This window comes from Lolium perenne, chromosome 7 (genome assembly GCF_019359855.2).
Source record: "Lolium perenne isolate Kyuss_39 chromosome 7, Kyuss_2.0, whole genome shotgun sequence".
Taxonomy (NCBI): domain Eukaryota; kingdom Viridiplantae; phylum Streptophyta; class Magnoliopsida; order Poales; family Poaceae; genus Lolium; species Lolium perenne.
The window spans coordinates 226296786-226314111 of record NC_067250.2 but is presented as its reverse complement, the minus strand read 5'-3'; the positions used below and the strand labels follow the sequence as shown (position 1 = coordinate 226314111).

At 44.0% G+C, this 17326-nt stretch overlaps 2 long non-coding RNA genes across 2 annotated transcripts in view; one reads left to right on the top strand and one right to left on the bottom strand.

Moving 5' to 3' along the window:
* Window positions 1–17326, top strand: part of LOC127313777 (uncharacterized) — a 71196-nt gene that overhangs the window by 11077 nt on the left and 42793 nt on the right. Inside the window, exons 2-3 of the long non-coding RNA XR_007859201.2 lie at window positions 13817–13881; window positions 14035–14181. This is a non-coding gene — a long non-coding RNA (uncharacterized lncRNA). The remainder of the gene's footprint in view (window positions 1–13816; window positions 13882–14034; window positions 14182–17326) is intronic.
* LOC127313778 (uncharacterized) lies at window positions 13008–14039 on the bottom strand. Its single transcript, XR_007859202.2, has 2 exons — window positions 13519–14039; window positions 13008–13381 (listed from the first exon to the last, which is right to left on the bottom strand). It is a non-coding gene; the product is annotated as an uncharacterized lncRNA (long non-coding RNA).

Genomic DNA, 17326 nt, shown 5'->3' with positions numbered 1-17326 from the left:
TTCTGTCTTAGTAGCTTTTGATTGGCGTAATCCTTGGTGAAAACCAAGTGATGATCTACCCATATGAGCATCTGCTCATCCCATGCTTATGCATATGATGGATTAGATCCATTGGATCTCTTCCAGAACTAGGTATACCTTGTTCCAGCCTCCTAGAAAGTAATGCTTTGTTGATGCAGACTTGGTTTGTTCACAGCCCTTCACCTCCGTGAGCTTGGATGATCTTCTAGGTCACCATGATCTCTCGGTTGCTTAAGTGGTTGTGTGTGTTGGCTTTGTTCTTGCTCAAGAACTGGATGAACCGAGCTGCTCTTGCTTCACCCTTACCCGGTGATCTTATCTGGTCGATCGGTCACTTGGTTTTAGGGTTTGTGCTCCTTTTATATGATCCCTACTTCTCTCCTCGCATTGACACACAAGCCTGGCATGCTTGGTGACTATGCTTTTGCATGGCCTTCTTGCTTGCCCAAGACACTTGAGCTGTGTGCTCTCATATGCTGAAACTTGAGCCCGGTGTGTGCTCGTGTTTGGTCTGTTGCTGCCCTTATCTTGTGCTGTCCCTGGTTTTGGACAAGCACAAGTGTCTTGTGACTTGGTTCTGTCCAAACTGAATATTGTGTCACTTGCTAACCTGTCTAAACTGAATCTTGAGCTAACACTTATATTCGCTAGTGTTGGTGCTTGATTATTGCAGGTTTGTGAAGATGGACATGGCCGTAAGACATTCTCCAAGTCATATAGTCTAGGTTTTAGTTTAGGGATAAACTTGTAATCTTCATTTTCATTTCTCGTTTCTTATTTATCAATTCTTGTATCAAGAATATTGTAAAGACTTTGTAATCTGTTGTTATCAATAAAGCCCAAGTTTTTGTTTATGAGCTTGTGATTATGTGACATTTATATTCTGGAATAAATATTGTATTTGTGATTCACTTTGAAATTCAAAGTGATTTGAATTCATGAGTTGTGTTTTTAAATTATGAATTCCATTTTCATATTGTTCAATACTTATTGTTAAATGTATTGACACTTGTCAAATGAAATCAATTCCCCAAATCAACAAGATACAAAAGAGATCATGTCGAAATTTCCCTAACTCACAATGCCTAACCCTAAGTGCAAAATGAGAGAGAACCTCGATCCCTCTTAGGTTTAGTTGCAATAAGGCGCGAAAATTTCCCCCGTTTTGCGATGAAATGCACATCCCATTTCTAAACCTACCCTTCGTTGTTCCTATGTTCTGGGTTATTACAGCCTCTCCCCTTAATGAAACTTCGTCCCGAAGTTAAGATTGGTACTTGAACATCTCGGGTAAGACTTCCCGAGTTCTTCTTCCGTCTCCCAAGTGGCTTCTCGCTCAGGATGATGTTGCCATTGCACTTTACAATATTTGATTGCCCCGTTTCTTAACTTCTTCCATTGTACTTCTAAGATCTTTTTCAGGCCTTTCCACATAGGTTAGATCAGATTGCAATTCAATTTCTTCATATGTGATAGGATCATCCGGTGCCTTCAAACACTTTCTGAGTTGTGATACATGAAATACATTATGAACTTGACTTAGTTGTGCCGGTAACTCCAACTCAAAAGCTGTTCCTCGATTCTGACTGATTATCTTAAATGGTCCAATATATCGAGGACTTAACTTTCCTTTCACTCCGAACCTCTTAAGTCCTTTCATTGGGCTAACCTTCGATAAACCATGTCTCCCACTTTTGGTTCCCAATCTCTTCTCTTTAAGTCGGCGTAACTCTTCTGACGACTCTGAGCTATCTTGAGTTTATCCCGGATCACCTCGATGACGTCTTGTCTCTCCTTGATGTAGTCTGGTGTAAACTCCTTGTTTTCTCCGGTTTCAAACCAACAAATTGGTGATCTACACTTCCTTCCGTACAATGCTTAAATGCGGTGCCATCTCGGATACTACTCGATAACTATTGTTATATGAGAACTCCGCTAAAGGTAAATGGTCCTCCCATGAGCCTCCAAAGTTAAGAGCACAAGCTCTAAGCATGTCTTCTAGTATCCGATTGGTTCTTTCGGTTTGTCCTCCGGTTTGTGGATGATATGTCAGACTGAAATCCAACTTGGATCCCAAAGATTCTTGTAATTGTTTCCGTAATGCTGATGTGAAAATCGAACCTCTATCTCGAGACTATCTTCTTTGGTACTCCATGCTTACTCACAATTTCCTTCACATATATATCCACAAGCTTTTCTGCAGTATCTTTTGTGTTTACGGCTATGAAATGAGCACTCTTGGTAAGTCTGTCCACTATTACCCATATCATATCCTTCCTCTTACTAGTCATTGGTAAACCAGTAACAAAATCCATTCCGATTTCATCCCATTTCCATTCCGGTATCTCTAGTGGTTTGAGTAATCCCGCAGACTCGATGCTCGCCTTCACTCATTGACATGTATGACATTCCGAGACATATTGTGCTATTTCTCTTTTCATGTTGTTCCACCAGAACATCTCCTTCAAATCCATATACATCTTCGTACTTCCCGGGTGTATGGAATAAGGGGTTTCATGTGCTTCTTTTAATATGATTGACTTCACTTCTTAATCATCTGGTACACAGATCCTTTTCTGGAAGTATAATGAATCAAAATCCCCTAGATGGAATTCCGATGGTCTTCCTTCACCAATTCTTTTGATCTCCTCTTGAATGAACAAATCATCCGCTTGCTTTCGGATAATCTCATATTTCAAGTCTGAGTACATCTCATCCATAATCCTCATGGTTGCTATACTTCCCTTGACATCACCTTGAATAAACAAGATCTGAGCATCTTCTAACTCTTTCCGAAGTTCCTTTGGAATTTCCCATTCCGTAGGTTGATTCTCCGTACTCTTCCTACTTAAAGCATCTGCTACTACATTAGCTTTTGTTCGGGGTATAGTTGATCTTAAGGTCGTAATCCTTAATCAACTCCAACCATCTCTTCTGTCTCATGTTTAATTCTTTCTGAGTGAAGAAATATTTCAAACTCTTGTGATCGGTGTATAACTCACACTTGGATCCATATAGAAATTGTCTCCAACTCTTCAAAGCATACACAACTGCCGCTAACTCGAGATCATGTACTGGGTAGTTGTGTTCATGTGGTTTCAACTGTCTTGATCCATAAGCTATTACCTTCCGATCTTGCATAAGAACACATCCAAGTCCATTCTTGGAAGCATCACAATACACGTATAATCCTTTCTAGGTTCAGGAACTGCCAATACTAGTGCTGTGGTTAACTTATCTTTGAGTGTTTGGAAGCTGGCTTCACACTCATCAGTCCACACAAATGGAGTATTTTTCTTGAGTAACTTGGTCATTGGTCCTGCAATCTTCGAAAATCCCTCTATGAATCTCCGATAGTAACCTGCCATACCAAGAAATCCTCGTATCTCCTTAGCGTTTTTAGGTGATTTCCATTCCAATACGGACTGAACCTTGCTTGGATTCACCGCTATGCCTTCTTTGGTTATCACACGTCCAAGAAATTCAACACTATCTAACCAAAACTTGCACTTGCTGAACTTCGCATATAGCTGATGTTCCCTCAAAGTTTGCAGAACTATCTTCAAATGTTTGGCATGTTCTTCTTTATCTTTGGAATAGATTAGAATATCATCTATGAACACTATCACAAACTTGTCCAAGTACTTCATGAATATCTTGTTCATCAAATTCATGAAAATTGCTGGTGCATTTGTTAGTCCAAATGGTACAACCAAGTATTCATGGTGTCCATACCTTGATACGAATGCTGTTTTTGGTACATCCTCCTTCTTAATCTTGATTTGATGGTATCCTGACCTTAAATCTATCTTCGAGAAGACTCCTGCTCCTTGAACTTGATCAAAAAGATCTTGAATTCTAGGTAAAGGATACTTGTTCTTGATAGTTACATTGTTCAAATTTCTGTAATCTCCACACATTCTCTTTCCTCCATCTCTTTTATCCACAAAAATAACTGGTGTACCCCATGGTGACACACTTTCTTGAATAAATCCCTTCTGCTCCAGCTTCATCTATCTCGAGCTTTTAGTTCCACTAACTCCTTTGGCCCCATCTTATATGGTGGTTGTGCTATTGGTGCTGTGTTCGGAATCGATCGATTGTGAATTCTATCTCTCTATCGGGTGGCATACCCGGTAGTTCCTTAGGAAATACATCCTTAAACTCATTTACTACAGGAATATCTTCAATTCTCACTTCCTTCAAGCTATTGAGTTCCAATCCAATCTCCAACTCACTGTACCTATCTCCTTGGAACACTATTCTACCTCCGATGGAGTTGCGAAGTGATACTGTTTTGTCTCCACAGTTAATCACCGCTCCATTTTCTGTCAACCAATCCATCCCTAGGATGACTGATAAGTCCTTCATGGGTATGATGAATAGGTCCGCGAAATACACACAGTCACATATGGTTAGGACTTGTGCTTCTTTCACGTGGGTTACTAAGATCGTCCCCCCCGCGGATAGAACAGTTATAGGGGTTTCTAACTTAGAACATCTAAGCCCGAATTTTTCCACAAATTCCAATGCAAGAAATGATGTGGTTGCTCCAAAGATCAAATAATACTTTGCCAGGATGAGTAAGAATGCTGAGCGTACCTAAGACTGTTTGATCCGACTCTTCCGCTTGTTCCAAAGATGTGCAATTCAGCTTTCCATAAGGCTTTCCCTTCTTGTTGTTGTAGTTGTAGTTGTGGTTGTTGTTGTTGTTGTTGTTGCGATTTTTGTTGTTGTTGTTGTTTCCACCTCGTCCTCCAGAGCTCTGTCCGCTCCAGGACGCCTTGTTAGGACAATCCGGCTTAATGTGTCCTTCCTTTCCACAACCATAACAAATGATTCTGGGTTTCTGACAATCCTTCGCAAATGACCTCTCGTGCCACAACCGTTGCAGATGATCCGATTAATTGGGTTCGACTCGACCTCCCGGTTGTATTGATTACCGTAGTAGGTCGGTATCGGGGTTTGAAACTCCGATCAGGTAATGGTTTACTGATTGGGTACTTCCTTGGCTCTATACGAGCTCTCTTCCTCCTGTCCTCTTGGACTTGCCTGTAGTCATCCTCGAAAGTGATTGCCGAGTCAATCAGTTCCTGGAATTCGGCAGTCCGTGCCAATCTCAGTTGCATCTTCATGTATGGATTCATGCCTTTCATAAACCGCTTCTTCCGCTTCTCCTCTGTATCTACATCCTCAGGTGCATACCTGGCTAACCTATTGAAATCCCGAACATACTGCATGATTGGTGCAGATTCTGTCTCGCTCTTCAAACTCCCTCTTCTTCACTCCACCACGCTGTCCGGAACATGAGCATCCCGAAACTTCTTCTTGAACTCCTCCTGTGTGAATACCTTATCCGAGGGTGTATCGCTACCGCATTCTCCCACCATGATGCCGCTGGTCCTGACAACAAATAAGTGGTGTATCTAATCTTCTCCTCATCGTTGCATCCAACGGTCTTCAACTTCCGTTCCGTATCCATGAGCCAATCTTCAGCGTCCATTGGTTCTGGAGCTGATGTAAATGGTAGTGGTCTTGCATTTTGGAAGTCCGATAGTGTTACTCCCTTGCCTTCATTACCCCTATCATTAATGACATGGGTAAAGAAATCCTGCATGTTTTTGCTCTGGCTTTCCTGGTAACGCCTCCTATCCTCCTCCATTGACCTCATATACTGTTGGAAGTCTGGGTGCAACATTGGGTGTGGTGGTGGTGGTGCGTTTTCTGCTCTAGCTGCTGCATCTGCTTCCTCTTTCTCTCTGGCTTCCCGCTCTCTGCGAGCCTCTTCGGTTTCTACTAACGCCATTTCCCCCTAGTCCTGTAACAAAGAGCGATTACTCATAATTACACCATGCAAATGCTTTCTGAGCTCAACTCAATGCCCAGAACTAGTCACACAATGAAATCAAGAAGCAAATCCAACACAAACATTTATTATGTATATACACCGTATAATACATAACACACTCACAAACTTATATTACATGTGGTACATATAAACCACTTATTTGGCTCAAAGCCCAAGCCAACGGGAATTTAAAATACGTTCTATTACAATACCACCTAGATTACTTTATTCTTCATTGGAGCCCTACTCCTCATCGTCTTCATTCGCCTCCGCGTACATCCCTGGGGTCCATCCGGTACAACGGTCGGTCCTCCGAAGACCGTCCGGAATGAAAGTTCTTCCCGTAGGTATGTAGTCTGAATCGGACGAAGTGCCGAGACAGAGATCTGTCATGCCAAAGTAACTAGATAAAGACTCATACATATCCCCAGTGGAATACATCTCCTCTTCCCCAGTCATCCATGGAGGATTCCTATTAACTTGACCCCTCATCTTCTTCTTCTTCTTTTTCTTTGTTCCAGAACTCTCACCTACGACGTACTGGGATGTTTTGGGTAATCCCATCTCCAAATCTAGAGAAATGGAGTTGGTGTCTTTCTCTTTCTGCTCAAAGCTTTGGTTAACATTCTGGTTAACCGCATCACTCTCATCTCCTGTATCACATGGAATTGGCTCCTCCTCATCACCGAAAGGTTCCCCGAAACGCCAACCCGTCGAGTTCTCGATCGGCGACTCCGAGCAGTTTATGTTCCATGAATGGTCTCCCCCGTATCCAGTATCATACGATGCTGACACGTGTGGATAGTGCGGGACAAAGTTAGGTGTAAGTGGATCTCTTGTAGGTAGATTTCTCTTGAACCACTGGTCACTCAAATCTACATCGCTATCTGGGTTAAAGAAGGGTGTAGTATGTTGTGGTTGTGCCCTCAAATCACGCATCCGAGTTTGGACTTTATCAGGGTCCGTGAACTCAGCTAGCATGTGGTCAATCTCACCTCTCATCTTCATGTGTAAAAGGTACATCGTGGTCAATAAAGACTTACAGCTATCCATGTGCTGTGCTGCAGCTTCAGGACTTCTGTGTGCTAACACCAAATGATTAAGAGTGGGATCCTCATCTTCCTCGGCATGAGGTATATGAGAAAACTCTGAACATAGCAGTTCGATCGACTTGTGCTGCCTTATCTCAAGGATTGCCTTGAATAGGCCCATATGGTAGGCTGTGGTGATAGTTTTGGCTTCTCCGTATGGCATTATACGACTCATCAGCAGTTTTTCCGTAGTTGGACCGATACTCGCACTTGGCTAGGATTTCCCCATCATAGTAAGTATACTTGATAACGGGTATCCGTGGATCGCAATGAAGTTCCTTCAAAGATCCCACACAGGAGAGCTGTTATTGGTCCATCATAATCACCGAGCCAACCCTCAACCTTCCTCAAAGTCCTCTTAGGAAAAGTGTTCGCCATTATGGCTGTATACAAAAGCAGAATATTAGTAGTGGTAATGCATCATAATAGCTATAATAAAGAATTATCGCACTAAAATATATGGTTTTGCTATTCTCAAGTGAATAATCACCATATTTCTAGAGAATCCTTTACTATTTCTACTAGACTCCTACAGGTTTCTTCCCTATACTAGGTTTTTCCAACCTAAGGTCGCAACATTTGCTCTGATACCACTGCGGTGACCCAAAGATACCACCGCATGTTGTAGTATACAAGTCGTTGATATGATCTTTGTGAAGGGGCTTCCTCACAAATTGCCATATCCCTCAGAGTGGTACAACGTAAACATTGCAGGTCAAAACACTCCATACTTTATTACAACATTGTCTTAACAAGTTGGTATTCTCACAGGTCCTATGAGAACACCCTAAGATACTACTTAAGTACGATTACAACTCATAACAAATATTAAGAGCTCAACAACTTATTTAGGTAAGTTCTACGTTGCTCGGCTCTAAGATACTAGGGTATGTCACTACTCCTCCACCTCCGAGTCATCTGGTCCGTAGACTATCCCATAGTCTACGCCTTCCACTCCGCCGGTAAGATCAGGTTCATCGTAGACCAACTCGTAGCTTCCTTCTGGTGCTCCATCGTTGATAGCCTCCGCTTCAGGATCACAGTCTAGCAAGGGTGTCGAAAGAAAGTGAGTACAGAGGTACTCAGCAAGTTCTAAAAGAATAAAAGGTGTTTGATGCACTAGCTACGACCATTGATCAGGAAATCGCAGGTCAATGCATGTTTTGAAAACATTTCTTCAAAAGGTTGCTTTTATTATGAAAACTATGCCCGTCAGTCTTCACAGGTTGACCAGAACTTCGTGGAGTTCCTTTCCTCGCGTTCGTCATAGCTTCCCTTCCGAACAAAGGAGTGACAGCCACAATTTGATACACTCTGCAGAGGTGCGTTACTTTTCCCACAAGAGATCTCACCCTTTTCGCCATCCGCAGGGACTTGCCCCCGTTCACACTTCCTTAGGTGTGAGGCCAGGTATAAAGATCCAAGCCCACACCGCCTTCTCCGCGACTGCAAACCCACCCTTTTGTCCGACCGTACACCTCCAGTAGACTTTCCCCCGATAATACGGCTTTACTCATGGTGTACTCCGGACAATCCCTCATAGATCGGAAGAGATTAACATCACCAATGGATGGGGATTTAAAAGGATTTCCCAACCTATTGCGGTAAGAAGCCTTCCAAAGACCCCACCGTCTCTCCGATCCGTTGGCGTGCGTAAGGGAAAAGATACAGCTGGCTTTTCCAGAGCCATTATAGATCTCATGGTCAACGCGGTTTGTACGGCGCTAGAATCACTGGACGGCATTGGTAATTAATCCTAGGGTGATATAACCCTTTGCAATGGAACCTCCACCATATCAACACATACCATGGTTCCATTGCCAGCCACATAGTCATATTCATAGTTGGAAAATAACATTTCATTTGCGATGCAGGAATGATAAGTATATAGCTTTGCATTAAAGTAGTAGAAAATAATCAAATTGACATGAGCAAGGGTGAACTTGCCTGTGGACTGCGAGATAGTGCAAGCTTCAATGCAGTTGATGGAACCTGGACCTCGGGTTCTGTAAGAAGCATCATTGTCCGGTAAGGACAATGTTATAAAAATCCAAATAATGCAATCATGGATGAATTATTTTATGTTGAATCCCTTTACCCCAATGAGTTATTACAATTTAGGGTTGTATTTAAGATTTATGTCTTTGACGGTAATTTACAATTAATTTACAAGTATTAATCATTGTAATTCACACAAAGTACAACATTTCAAAGTAAAATGATTTTACTTGATAATTACCTTAATCATTCCAAAAATAATTTGAAATAGAGTTATCTCTATAGTTTTTGGAATAAAAGGAATATAGTATTTTTCTGGGAAAAATACCCTTTTTCAAAAGAAATGACTTGGAATTATAGACTTTCCTTTTGAAATATTTGAAAATAAGTATTTGAACTTATTGGAGATTTTTCCTTGAATTTAAAATACAAGGAAATAATAATTTAAAATTCCAAGTTATTATTTAAATTCTGAAAATTCATTATTTTGAATTTGTTTCATAAATTCCATTTCATATTTTATTCTTGTTAAGATTTATTTTTCATTCATAAATCCAATTTTTATTGGATTTTTAGAGTTGTTTATGATTTATTAAAATTTGGTAAAGTTTTGATCTTTTATTAAATGTAAAAGACCAAAATACCCCTCTGGACCCCTATTGGGCCCAGCCCAATAACTCAAAACCAGGGACGGCCCAAATAGGCTGGCCCCTTTTTGGGTTCGGTGGCGCAAGCGGCCCACCTCACTCACTCTCACTCGGCCCTCTCCTCACTCGATCTAACCCTAGCCTCTGGCGACCCCGTGGCGATGGCGTTGCCGCCATGGCCGCCGCCCTGCTCCGGCCATCGCCGAGCTCCTCCGCCGTAGCCACCTATCGATTCGGAACCGCCGCGAGCAGATCTATCGATCTGTCCGCGCCGTTTTTCCCTTCTCATCCTCTCCTGGCGGATCGCCATCGATCTCGGATCTCTCGGAGAATCGCCTCGGCGATTGTGAAGCTCCGACGAGCTCGCCCTCGCCATCGACGTGAGCGCCTCCGAGACCGACCCGGCGCGGTGTCGCTCGCAGCGCCCGTGCCGTCGTCTCCATGCTGTGCTGCCGTGGTGGTGTTCGCCGGCGTAACGCCGCGACTTCCTGGCTTTGCAGCTGCTATGGCCGCGCGGGCACTGCCTCGCCATGCCATAGCTTCTGCCTCCAGGCGCGGGTAAGGTCTTCTGCTTCTCTCCTTCTCTTCTGTGCGCCTCCCCTTGTTACTGTGCTTCTTCCTCCTCATGCTATGTCACTCTCTGGTGATCTTGTGATCATCTAGAGGCATGCTCCTGCTGCGCAATCTTACTGTGCTGCGGTTGACTGCAAGCTTCTGGTCAGATTACCGCCATCGGTACCGGCACATGTCGATTTGCTTGTCGTTCATGCTATGCTTGCTTCTCTGCTACTCCTAGCTTGCTCTACACTTGCCATGCTATGCTGTGCTTGCTTATGGCTTGATATACCTTGCTGTTCATGCTTCTGGGCTTGCTATGCTTACTGGTTTATCATACTTGCTTGTCTAGGTGTACTTGTGTTGCATCTGTGACACTTGTGTGTGTGCCAGAGGTGCCTGTGATATGATTCAGTACTAATTCTGCAAGCCAATGATCCATTGGATCATTTCTTGCTTGCTGGCAAATCTCTCTGTAGCTTGGCTTGCTATGATTGATCAATTTGATCAATTGATTGTCGATGATTGTTTCATCGGCTAACACTGTGGCTATATGGTTCACTTATCTGGTGATGCTGATGCTCAAGCATCCCTGTGCTGTTGCATTTCTAGCTATCTAGACTTGCTCTAGTGGCTATGAATTAAGTTGTATGGCTTAACAGTATGCTGCTGTCATGCTTAGCATGGATCTGTGATAAATTCATGCTTGTATTACTTAAATTCTGATGAACTGCTTATGCAGTGATGATTTAAATGTCTTGCTTGTATATGAGTTTGCTGTTCATGATTCTTTTACAAGCAATTAAACTCGAATCCATTTCTCGGATAGTGATGTGATCTATTTGGCTTGCTCTTATTTGGTTGGGTCTTGTGGGCTACTCAACTTTGCTTGCATATTAGGGAATCATAGTAACTATGAATGCCAATATGCTTGCCTGTGAAGAATTCTAGGGTTTCTGATGGTTGCTTGCTTAGGATCTTCTGTGTAGTCTTAGCTGCTAATCTATGCTATCTACTGGTGCTATCTGTGCATATGATCTTGTTAGTGTGCATCTGTGCATGCTTTCTAGCTTCGTGCACATGATTTGTATCCTGGATGGTTTCTGTCTTTAGTAGCTTTTGATTGGCAGTAATCCTTGGTGAAAACCAAGTGATGATCTACCCATATGAGCATCTGCTCATCCCATGCTTATGCATATGATGGATTAGATCCATTGGATCTCTTCCAGGAACTAGGTATACCTTGTTCCAGCTCCTAGAAAGTAATGCTTTGTTGATGCAGACTTGGTTTGTTCACAGCCCTTCACCTCCAGAGCTTGGATGATCTTCTAGGTCACCATGATCTCTGGTTGCTTAAGTGGTTGTGTGTGTTGGCTTTGTTCTTGCTCAAGAACTGGATGAACTGAGCTGCTCTTGCTTCACCCTTACCTGGTGATCTTATCTCGGTCGACCGGTCACCGGTTTTAGGGTTTGTGCTCCTTTTATATGATCCCTACTTCTCTCCCTCGCATTGACACACAAGCCTGGCATGCTTGGTGACTATGCTTTTGCATGGCCTTGCTGTTGCTGCCCAGCACACTTGAGCTGTGTGCTCTCATATGCTGAAACTTGAGCCCTGGTGTGTGCTCAGGTTTGGTCTGCTGCTGCCCTTATCTTGTGCTGTCCCTGGTTTTGGACAAGCACAAGTGTGCTGTGACTTGGTTCTGTCCAAACTGAATATTGTGTCACTTGCTAACTGTCTAAACTGAATCTTGAGCTAACACTTATATTCTGGCTAGTGTTGGTGCTTGATTATTGCAGGTTTGTGAAGATGGACATGGCCAGAAGACATTCTCCAAGTCATATAGTCTAGGTTTTAGTTTAGGGATAAACTTGTAATCTTCATTTTCATTTCTGTTTCTTATTTATCAATTCTTGTATCAAGAATATTGTAAAGACTTTGTAATCTGTGTTGTTATCAATAAAGCCCAAGTTTTTGTTTATGAGCTTGTGATTATGTGACATTTATATTCTGGAATAAATATTGTATTTGTGATTCACTTTGAAATTCAAAGTGATTTGAATTCATGAGTTGTGTTTTTAAATTATGAATTCCATTTTCATATTGTTCAATACTTATTGTTAAATGTATTGACACTTGTCAAATGAAATCAATTCCCCAAATCAACAAGATACAAAAGAGATCATGTCGAAATTTCCCTAACTCACAATGCCTAACCCTAAGTGCAAAATGAGAGAGAACCTCGATCCCTCTTAGGTTTAGTTGCAATAAGGCGCGAAAATTTCCCCCGTTTTGCGATGAAATGCACATCCCATTTCTAAACCTACCCTTCGTTGTTCCTATGTTCTGGGTTATTACACCGTCCGACGATGGCGACGAGAGCCCCAGCCCCGAGACGTGGTCCGCCCTCCTCAGCGACGCCGACGAACACGACTCCGGGCTTCCCTCCGGCTCCCAGCGACGCGAGAAACCCGGCGGGTGGGAGGCGGTGGAGTCCATGACCGGAGTGGGGAGGATCTGACGCCGGCGCGGCGCCTGGCGGCGGCGGCGCGGACGGAAACCTAGACCTACCTCGCGCAGCAGCTCCCCTCACCTACCTAGCCCAAATTTGCACTAGGGTGCGGAGTCCATGAACTTTGAGTACTGCAAAGCTGGGACACGGTGGGCGTGCACCTGCATCTGCTTTGCCTGGGAGCGGGCGAAGAGGCTCAGAGGAGCATATAGGGCCTAGACCCTAGAGAGAGGTCCAGCATGGAGATGATAGATGGATAGTAGACTGGTACTACAATGCTAGTAAGATAAATAAGCATACATAAAATTCTTCTAGGTGCTGAATGTCAGAAGCCTGAAAGAGAAACTATTTTAGTAGCATCACATAAGATAGTCTTGAGGTACATGTAATAGACTGCTACTGCAGTGCTGACTAAGCTGGCTAATTATACATAAAGTTCTAGTTATCATCCGAGCATTGCATAAGATAGCTTACATTTACATCGCGGCCTAGATGCCAAAAGTTGACAAACTGGTTGTCTCATAAGAAGCCTTGTGTGTAATGTATGCAGCCTCCTAGCTGCCTTCTTTACTCCTATGCTTGTTCTGGTCATGCGTTGTATGTGCAACCTTGGCAGCAACTGTCAAAATAGTGTTTTGTTATATGAGCTTGCGCTTTAAGTGATGGCCATATTTGTAGATGAGTGAATCAGGTTGTCAAACCCATGTCCTGGTAGAAAAAACATCAAAATATATTATGTCATCTGTCTGTAAACAATCTTTCAGGTTAGTATGTACCTCTTCCGTGTATGTGTGGATTATTCTACATTGTTTATACAGAGTAAAGTTTTCAGGTTCTGGTACAACCTCAACGATTTTTGTGTTCTGAGTAATTCTTATTTTGTACGGTCATCTGGTGTCGTGTATTTGGGCTGGGCAGCGACAACCATGAAAGATTCGAGCCTGTAGATCGAGCCCTTCTTCAGTTTCTTCTTGAATTTATCCATGCGACCTAGCCTTAGTGTACATCCTGTGTAAACAACCACCAGCTCTTCTGACAATTAGTGGCACTATAGGCTGAAAATCACTGCTAGTTGTGTTGTGTCAAAGAAAAACAAAAAATAGAGCATGCAGGCCAAGCTAATCGCGTGTATTTTGTGTGCAGGTGATGATGCCAAAATCAAGGATGCAAATATTCAGCTAGCAAGTAATGCTGCAATCTATTGAAAGGTAAAGTGTTTTGAGAGTAGAGCAAACACTGATAGGTAACGAAATGAGCTTAGATGATATATACTGTTATAGTTTTTGTTATCTAAAGGATGAGTAAGTATTGATAAATAATTTGATGATAAGGCCATGCTAACTCATGGACCTCATGTGTAGGTAATCATGGAGGGATCAAGTATCTGAATGTTCAGAAGGTACCAGGTTGTCCACAACAATGAACCCTATTTCAGAGACATTTTATTCTAGAACCGTTCTCCCAGATCTGGGATATGCGCGCAGCAACATTCCTCTGAGACCCTTGAGGTAATAAATCTTTCACTGTGATTGCTTGCATTCCTACTCTCCCAGGTTTCTTCAACATAATATCTTCAGTTAGTTCCAATAGCCATGAACACTGGTAGAAATTGCAGCATGGAGAATGCGGACAATCAACATATTGGAGTGACTAACCTAAACCTACACATAAGCCACCGGACGGATTCAAATTAATTGCAGGTAAAAGTAAATAGAAGAAGGAAAAAAAAAACACTGAACAAATAACCTAAATCAGCACATAAGCCAGTAGATAGAACCAAATCAAGAAAGAAGTGTAAGGCAAAAGGCAAAGAAATACTAAGCTTGAAAAGGAAAATTCAATTGTAAAATGCAGTAGCAGCAAGCCAATGGAGTTGGAAAATAGGAACAAAGACCCATGATCACTAACTTCATAGTAAAACAATCTTCCAATAGTTTCATGATAGATTCCCAATTACGTGTGGAAAAGGAACTACATACGCTTAAATGATTAAAATTCCTAGTTTCATATATCAATATCAGATGGTTACCCACTTTACTGTAAATCACAATTATCTGAACAACAACACTAATAGCGCATAAATGCAGAAACTTGGCGATTACTATGATAAAATCTCCCCTGATAAAATAAGATCATGACACTGTATATAATAACATTGACTGTCGTCATGGTGAACGAGCAGATGCCATGGGATGGTTTAAGTTGGGGCCGAATGGGCGCAAGAGGATTCGGGGGAGGGTTTGTGATTAGATGGGATGAACTTTCGGATGCTTTCCTCAAGAACTCAGCCGAAGGCAGTGATACAAGAAGAAACACACAAGGAAGAACTCTGCTCTAGATCACTCTCTTCATTGATCTCAACAGGATACAGGTTTTTGGATACAAGGTTCATCTAGAGATCGACCGTCCTCGATACGGGTGTGCCCCCTCTCCTTATATAGGGGAGAGGGTGGCTTACAGAGCAAGAAACCCTAATGGCATCTTTGACTGGACAAACTACTTTACAAAGTAACTTTAATCATAGATGACGCCGGGGTCTTCTTTAATCAGGGAGGCTGATGTCCTCCGGCTTCTTTCAGCGTCATCTTTCTCTTTGGCGCCAGGGCTTCGTTTAAAGCCACTTTGCTTAGCTCATCTTTGTCCTCTAGCTCTGAAGAGAATCTTTGACCAGTCCTGCCGACATGCTCTTCTTACCGGTAGGCCGGTGTCTTCTTTATCCGGTTCCGGTATACCCCTCTTGGGATACCGGCTTAGCTTTACTTAGCCAAACTCTTATCTTTGTGCTCCGGTATAAACATTAAACCGGTATCTTGATGGCTCAAACCATCCGGTTTGGCATGCCTTTGGCATACCGGGGGTCATCCCCCCAACATTAGTCCCCGAAGCTGGTATAGTCTGGTGGATTCTATCCAACAGACCATGCCAGGTTCTCATATCTTGAGGTACCGGTTTAATCTTTCCAGTGGTTAGCCTGGATCCGGCATCTTTCCCCGGACTCACGTCTTCTCTCTTTGCAAGGTATTTTCCGGTATCTTATTCTCCGGTATCTTAGTCATTAAACCTCTCCTCGGCGAAGTCGAGAATTTCTCGGGTACAGTGCCTGTCAGTGACATGCGCACTGTACCTGACACGCCAGTGTCAGGGGTCACTTCCCTTCGGCTTCTGCGCCCGCAATAACTGCGGCACACCGGATCCTGGCCGCCGTTCCGGATCCGTGTGGCTTTCCGTTTTCCGCGCGTGTATCGTTGTGCCACGTGGCGGCCCACGGAGCGAACTGCCGCGGCCTAGCGGTTTCCGGCCCACTACCTCCTCTTCCTTTATAAGGGGAAACCGCTCCTTCTTCTTCCTTCCTTCGCATTTCCAACCTCCTCGCGCACAGAGCTCTTCGCCCTCTCGCGTCTTCGCCGCTTCCGTTCGCCGCCCGAGCTTCGCCGCCCGGCGAACCTCCGCCGCTGCTCCGCCGGTCCTTGTCGAGCTTCGCCACGCGGAGAATCCTCGCGGTGTTTCCCTCGCGGCCGCGGCATTGGTGCTTCGTCAAGCTCTTCTTCGCCTCTCCGTCGCCGGACTTCCTCGGCCGCTGCGAGCTCGCCGCTCCACCGGCGAACTTCCTCCCCAGCAACTCCGCCGCCTCAGGTTAGGCTCAACTCGCTATTACCCCTCTTTTCCTTGCTTTCCAGATCTTAGGCCGGTAGAATATTTACTTCCTCTTTTCTTTTGCTTTTGCTCTTACTCGTAGATCTTCGCATGGGTAGATCTTGGGGATTCTGTTTTTTCGGGTCGATTCTCATGTCTAGCGAAGAGTCTTCCTCCGCGTCATCTTCTAGTAGTCACCATAGCAAATCTTCCGACGGGCTAACTGCCGACCTTGCCCGGATGGATGCCGATGCCAGCGACAATCAAGAGGCCGGTAGCTCTAACCGAACCTCCCGAGTAGATCTTTCCGGTATCACACGCGGAGCCTGGATAGGCTCCGATGTCACCCAACACGAGATCGACTGGCTTTACCGGTCCAGAAGGATACCGGAAGGAGTATCCTGCCGGCTTCCCGGTGATGAGATCGAACCGGTACTCCGGCCCGGTGAGTACGTAGTCTTTCTTGCTCACTTCGAGCGTGGCTTCGGCTTTCCTGCTTCCGATTTCTTCCGCAGTTTTCTCGATTTTTACCAACTCCAGCCTCACCATCTTCCCGGCAACGCCGTTTTCTATCTCTCTTGTTATGCCACCTTTATGGAGGCCTACATCGGCATTCGTCCCACTCGTGAGACGTTTGCCCGCTTCTTTGCTCTTCGGATTAATTCCGTTCAGGGCAAGGAAATTCCTAAACCCAAACCCCCCGTACAATGCGGGTCTTGCATCATCGGCTCCCGCCAAGGGAGCCCCTTCTTCAAATTCTCTGGTCTCGAGTCATGCCGGTTATGGCAAGGGACCTTCTTCTACGTGAAGAACGACGGCGCCGCAGATCTCATTAATCTGCCGGCTTTTAATCCGGCGCCGCCCCGAAAGATCAACTGGAGCTTCTATCCGGGGACGAATCATATCAAAACGAACCGGGTAGTACGCTTCATGGAGAAGCTGATGAAGGAGACCAACATCTGCTCCGACGACATCATCCGCGCCTTCATTTCACGCCGGGTGCTTCCTCTTAAGCGCTGG